At 48.9% G+C, this 7327-nt stretch overlaps 1 pseudogene; it reads right to left on the reverse strand.

The window, feature by feature from the left end:
• Nucleotides 1-6274: 6274 nt before the first annotated feature.
• LOC146682205 (5S ribosomal RNA) lies at nucleotides 6275-6393 on the reverse strand (annotated as a pseudogene).
• Between the last annotated feature and the right edge of the window lie 934 nt (nucleotides 6394-7327).

The following is a 7327-nucleotide window of genomic DNA, read 5'->3' on the forward strand; positions in this document are numbered from 1 at the left end:
GGAGGGTGAAGGTAACAGTGGTCCCCGTGGTAATCGGAGCACTAGGTGCGGTGACTCCCAAGCTAGGCGAGTGGCTCCAGCAGATCCCGGGAACAACATCGGAGATCTCTGTCCAGAAGAGCGCAGTCCTGGGAACAGCTAAGATACTGCGCAGGACCCTCAAGCTCCCAGGCCTCTGGTAGAGGACCCGAGCTTGAAGGATAAACCGCCTGCAGGGGCGTGCTGGGTGTTTTTGTTTTTATATATATATATATATATATATATATATATATATATATATATATATATATATATATATATATATATATATATATATATATATATACTGAACAAAAATATAAACGCAACACTTTTGTTTTTGCTCCCATTCCCCATGGGATGGACGTAGAGACCTAAAATTCATTCCAGATACACAATATAACCATCCCTCCCAAACAGTGGTCACAAATCAGTCCAAATGTGTGGTAGTGGGCACATCTGCTATATTGAGATAATCCATCCCACCTCACAGGTGTGCCACATCAGGATGCTGATCTGACATCATGAGTAGTGCACAGGTGTACCTCAGACTGCCCACAACAAAAGGCCACCCTGGAATGTGCAGTTTTGTCTCACAGCAAAATGCCACAGATGCCACAAGCAATGAGGGAGCGTGCAATTGGCATGCTGACAGCAGGAATGTCAACCAGATCTGTCGCCCGTGCATTGAATGTTCATTTCTCAACCATAAGCCGTCTCCACAGGCGTTTCAGAGAATATGGCAGCACATCCAACCGGCCTCACAACCGCAGACCTCGTGTAACCACACCAGCCCAGGACCTCCACATCCAGCAGGTTCACCTCCAAGATCGTCTGAGACCAGCCACCCAGACAGCTGCTGGAACAATTGGTTTGCACAACCAAACAATTTCTGCACAAACTGTCAGAAACCGTCTCAGGGACGCTCAACTGCATGCCCGTCGTCCTCATCGGGGTCTTGACCTGACTCCAGCTCGTCGCCGTAACAGACTTGTGTGGGCAAATGCTCACATTCGATGGCGTCTGGCACGTTGGAGAGGTGTGCGCTTCACGGATGAATCATGGTTCACATTGTTCAGGGCAGATGGCAGCTGAGAATGTCCCAGTTCTTGCATGGCCAGCATACTCACCGGACATGTCACCCATTGAGCATGTTCGGGATGTGCTTGACCGGCGTATACGACAGCGTGTACCAGTTCCCACGAATATCCAACAACCTCGCACAGCCATTGAAGTGGAGTGGACCAACATTCCACAGGCCACAATTGACAATCTGATAGACTCCATGCGACGATGTGTTGCACTGCATGAGGCAAATGGTGGTCACACCAGATACTGACCGGTTCTGGGTCCCCAGACCCCCAATAGCGCAAAAAACTGCACATTCCAGGGTGGCCTTTTGTTGTGGGCAGTCTGAGGTACACCTGTGCACTACTCATGATGTGGCACACCTGTGAGGTGGGATGGATTATCTCAATATAGCAGATGTGCCCACTACCACACATTTGGACTGATTTGTGACCACTGTTTGGGAGGGATGGTTATATTGTGTATCTGGAATGAATTTTAGGTCTCTACGTCCATCCCATGGGGAATGGGAGCAAAAACAAAAGTGTTGCGTTTATATTTTTGTTCAGTGTATGTATATATATATATATATATAAGCAGCTGGATAGCGTAGTGGTTAAACTACACGCCTTTGGAACAGAGGATCGCAAGTTCGATTCCTGCCTGGGGCGTCTGTATCCAGTAAGGGTCCTAAGGCTAGACCCCCTATGCTAAGCAAGCCTACCGCAGACATGAGCGAGACAGATAAATATGAAGGCATGCCGGCTCGGACGTCGCCCGGATCAACAAGGTCCGCGTCAGGTGTTGAGGAACCAGGGCACCCTGACGAAAAGTGGGCTACTGGAACAAGAAGGCATCGGTGGGCAAGGGACAAAAACAGGGCGTTGTTGGAATGCTACTACGCAAGTAACCCCGGTGGAAGGGGCTACATGAATAGGATGAGGGACCTATGGATTCTTCGATACCCAACATCCACAATGACGGCGAAACAACTAGTAGCTCAGTGTTCCAACATTCGAAAGAAGGGACTGCTCTCACAGCTAGAGATTGACGAGGTACAACACAAATGCTACGGCAAGGAGGAGTCAGGACGCCAGGTCAGGGGGGAGATATCATCACCCCCACCCGAGATTGGGTACATAGCCCCAAGTGCGATAGGAGAAGGATCGTTGAGTGCGAGAGGAGCTGACCTGAAAAATAGGATCATGGCCAAGCTTGAAACCTGGATCCCCCGTAGCCGGTTACCAAGATTACGTGAAGTACCCTCAGAAGGTCTGCTAGATGATGTTAATGCAGCACTACGGGCAATACCTACAACCACGATTACCGACACTAACAAGCTGATCTACAATACGGCATCAGTGAGATGCTTGGCTACAAGTTGAACAGCCACAAGGGGCAGTACCCTCCATGGAGAAGGAGGCTAGAGGGCAAGAGCAAAGTAGCACGGAGGGAGGTTAGCCAACTAACGGAGTTGCAGAAAGGTGCGACAAATAAGGTGCCTAAGAAATACAGCAAGCTGTCCATACCTGAGGCCTTGGAAACTGCCAAGCAAAGACTCACAGCCTTGGCCAGCCGCTTGAGGAGGTACACCAGAGAGATAGAAGGCAGGAGAATAAACCAGCTGTTCTCCACAGAACCAGCAAAGGTGTACTCTCAGTGGCAAGGGAACAATAAGAGAACAGCACCACCAAGGCTGGAGACGGAGCAATACTGGAAGAGCATATGGGAGAAGGATGCAACCCATAACGGCAATGCTCAGTGGCTAGTGGATCTGAGGGCAGACCACAGCGACCTCCCTGAACAGGGTCCAGTAACCATCACAGTGGCAGATATCCAAGAAAGGGTCTCCAGTATGAAGAGTTGGACAGCACCAGGGCCCGACATGGTTCACGCCTACTGGCTGAAGAAGCTGACTGCACTCCACGAGCGTCTGGCAGCACAAATGAACCAGCTGCTAGTTAACGAGAGACACCCGGAATGGCTAACTGAAGGCCGGACGGTCCTGATCCCCAAGGACCCCAAGAAGGGACCAGTCCCCTCCAACTACCGACCAATAACCTGCCTCAGTACTACATGGAAGCTCCTGTCAGGCATCATATCGGCTAAGATGAACAGGCACATGGGTCAATACATGAGCGGGACACAGAAAGGAATTGGCAAGAATACCAGAGGTGCAAAACACCAGCTACTGGTAGACAGAACAATCAGCCGAGACTGCAAGACCAGACTGACCAACCTGTGCACTGCCTGGATTGATTACAAGAAGGCCTATGACTCTATGCCCCACAGCTGGATACTGGAATGCCTAGAATTGTACAAGATCAATGGGACCCTAAGAGCCTTCATCAGGAACTCAATGGGGATGTGGCGTACAACACTAGAGGCCAACTCCAAGCCCATAGCACAAGTTACCATCAAGTGCGGGATCTACCAAGGAGATGCTCTGTCCCCACTGCTGTTCTGCATAGGCCTGAACCCCCTCAGTGAGATCATTAACAAGACTGGCTACGGATACCGACTACGGAACGGAGCAGTTGTCAGCCACCTCCTGTACATGGATGACATCAAGCTGTATGCCAAGAGTGAACGAGACATCGATTCACTGATCCACACTACCAGGCTATACAGCAATGACATTGGAATGTCGTTCGGACTGGAGAAGTGTAGTCGGATGGTAACAAAGAGAGGGAAGGTAGTCAGAACTGAGGGGATTGAACTACCAGAAGGCAACATTGCAGACATAGAGGACAGTTACAAGTACCTGGGGATCCCGCAGGCAAATGGGAACCATGAAGAGGCCGCTAGAAAGGCTGCAACCACCAAGTACCTGCAGAGGGTCAGGCAAGTCCTGAGGAGTCAGCTGAATGGTAAGAACAAGATCCGGGCCATCAACACGTACGCCCTGCCCGTGATCAGGTACCCTGCTGGGGTAATAGGCTGGCCAAAGGAGGAGATAGAAGCCACTGACATAAAGACAAGAAAGCTCCTTACCATGCATGGAGGGTTTCACCCCAAGTCCAGCACCCTGAGGCTGTACGCTAAGCGGAAGGAAGGGGGCCGGGGACTGGTGAGTGTCAGCACCACAGTCCAGGATGAGACAAGGAACATCCAAGAATACATTGGGAAGATGGCCCCAACTGACCGAGTGCTCAGTGAATACCTCAGGCAGCAGAAACCCAAGAAAGAGGAGGGAGACGAGGAACCATCATGGAAGGACAGGCCCCTGCACGGTATGTACCACCGGCAGATAGAGGAGGTGGCTGATATCCAGAAATCCTACCAGTGGCTGGACAAAGCTGGACTGAAAGACAGCACAGAGGCACTAATCATGGCAGCACAAGAACAAGCTCTGAGTACAAGATCCATAGAGGCTGGGGTCTATCACACCAGGCAAGACCCCAGGTGCAGGCTGTGTAAAGATGCCCCAGAGACAATCCAGCACATAACAGCAGGGTGCAAGATGCTAGCAGGCAAGGCATACATGGAACGCCATAACCAAGTGGCCGGCATAGTGTACAGGAACATCTGTGCCGAGTATAACCTAGAAGTCCCGAGGTCAAAATGGGAGATGCCCCCAAGGGTGGTGGAGAATGACCGAGCTAAGATCCTGTGGGACTTCCAGATACAGACGGACAAAATGGTGGTGGCTAACCAACCGGACATAGTGGTGGTAGACAAACAGAAGAAGACGGCCGTAGTGATCGATGTAGCGGTTCCGAATGACAGCAATATCAGGAAGAAGGAACACGAGAAGCTGGAGAAATACCAAGGGCTCAGAGAAGAGCTCGAGAGGATGTGGAGGGTGAAGGTAACGGTGGTCCCCGTGGTAATCGGAGCACTAGGTGCGGTGACTCCCAAGCTAGGCGAGTGGCTCCAGCAGATCCCGGGAACAACATCGGAGATCTCTGTCCAGAAGAGCGCAGTCCTGGGAACAGCTAAGATACTGCGCAGGACCCTCAAGCTCCCAGGCCTCTGGTAGAGGACCCGAGCTTGAAGGATAAACCGCCCGCAGGGGCGCGCTGGGTGTTTTTTTATATATATATATATATATATATATATATATATATATATATATATATATAGAGAGAGAGAGAGAGAGAGAGAGAGATCCTAATTGGCCAACTGGACCAAAGATGCAAATGTGGTGGTGCCTGTCCTGGGGAGTGCCTCACCACTTGCCTTATGGTACCTTGAATAGGTTCCGCCACCCCACCTTGAATAATACGATGGAAGGATCCTAAACACGCCCGATCTCGTCTGATCTCGGAAGCTAAGCAGGGTCGGGCCTGGTCAGTACTTGGATGGGAGACCGCCTGGGAATACCAGGTGCTGTAAGCTTTTGCACTTCCACACACAAACTGCAGAGGGCGCCGCTGCTCACTCAGTGGAGGCAGCTTCAGGAAAAGCTTCATGACAACGCTCCTCATTGCATTTCGCTTTTGTGCAAAACAAAAAAAACAACAACAACCAAATATTTAGGAAATACACAAACTTATTTATTCTGTAAATGTACAAAATCTCTGTGGCTAGTCCGTCTGGCCTCAGTCGAGAGGAACTTGTTAACCTTGTAGTTTGCAGCGGGCGCAGTGTCAGCCTGACACCCATGTGCAACCAGTTTGAACTCTTATTGGCTGCCGACTGCGGTCCCGAAGAGCACTGAATAAATGCGCATCAGTGTGCTACCCTGAGCAGGGAACACGATATCATGGAGTTTCTAACACGGAGCAAGGTGAAGGTGACGCTACTATGCAGGACCGCCCCTGCTCAGCTTCAGAGATCAGATGAGAACAGGCTGGTATGGCCGTAAGTGAGAGGCTTTCTCGACAACGGGGTTCATGTAGATACTGTAACCCATTTATTGGGATTTAAAAAACAATTTAGAGTGAAGGATATTGATTAGTTTCTACTTTTTTTAATAGCTGCACATGACAACACAGTTATAATGCATACTTAATGCTGCAATATTCACGTCATAAACAATTGTGAGTCTTTGCACAAAAACATCTACAGGTGCTCTGTGCATGTACAGAGATATTGATGTAACGCTTGAAGAATTTGACATTACTACATGAGCGGAAGAGCTCTTTGCGCAAGACTCACTAACCATCCTATTGGAAAATGAGCTTAAAGAGTGCCTCACATCCGTTTCAACATTTAAACTGTCATTTGTGTGTTGAAGTGCAAAAGCTCACGGCACCTGGTATTCCCAGGCGGTGTCCCATCCAAGTACTGACCAGGCCCGACCCAGCTTGGCTTCCGAGATCAGACGAGATCGGGCGTGTTCAGGGTGGCGTGGTGGTTTACTCATTTGTGCCAGTGGGTGGCTGTAGCTCAGGAGGAAGAGCTCGGGACCACCAGTGTGTCTGCAACTGGCCTTGTGCTGGCGCATGTTTGGATTACCTCTGGCAAACCTGATCGGGGCCACCATAGGGCCGTCATTCTTTGCAGTATGTGGGCCATGTGTAAGCACATTGTGTGGGCGGGATCGGGGCCATACCAATTTTGCTATGTGGGTAGCAACAAAAACATGAAGTGAATGTTTTCTATGTGACTATCAGTCTCTCACATTGTTATAGAGGATTTTCCTCCAGTTTTCTTTACCACTTTGGTCAGTTCCTTGAAGTTTGTGAGCACTGGTTTATGCACAGCTCTCTTAAGGTCTCATCACAGCGTTTCAGTCAGGTTGAGGTGTGGACTGACTGGGCTATTGAAACACTTTTCTTGCAGCCATTCTGTAATAGATTTGCTGCTGTGTTTGGGATCATTGTCCTCTTGTGTGAACTGTTTTAAACAAGCTTTGGGTGTCTGCCAGATGGCTTCACATTTGACACTAGAATAATTTGCTATAGAGTGGAGCTCATGGTCGAATCAATACTGCAAAGTGTTTAAACAATTCTGACATTTAAAATTAATTACTTACCATTTGGTCAGAAGTATCAAATGGTAGACATGTACAAGTTCAGAAACAAAGTGTTACATAACACATTTAATAACACTTTTATGTAGCGTGATAACATCTAGAATTATTGCAATAATACAAGGATTTCTTCTGCTCTCAGAACAGTTTCCATTGTTCACAGCTTTGGAACGAGGTGCATCAGCACTCTGCAGCACTCATAAGGTGTTAAGTTGTGGTTATCAAGAATTCTCTGGTAAACACATCATTGTTAATCCTTGAGTATCTCACAGAGAGCACACCTCAGGGTGAGAAATAATTTAAACTGTAACTCAGCAATAT

The sequence above is a fragment of the Copadichromis virginalis genome, linkage group LG23 (assembly GCF_057382275.1).
Source record: "Copadichromis virginalis isolate Kocher_CV1m ecotype Utaka linkage group LG23, C_Virginalis_male_GT1.1, whole genome shotgun sequence".
Classification (NCBI taxonomy): Eukaryota; Metazoa; Chordata; class Actinopteri; order Cichliformes; family Cichlidae; genus Copadichromis; species Copadichromis virginalis.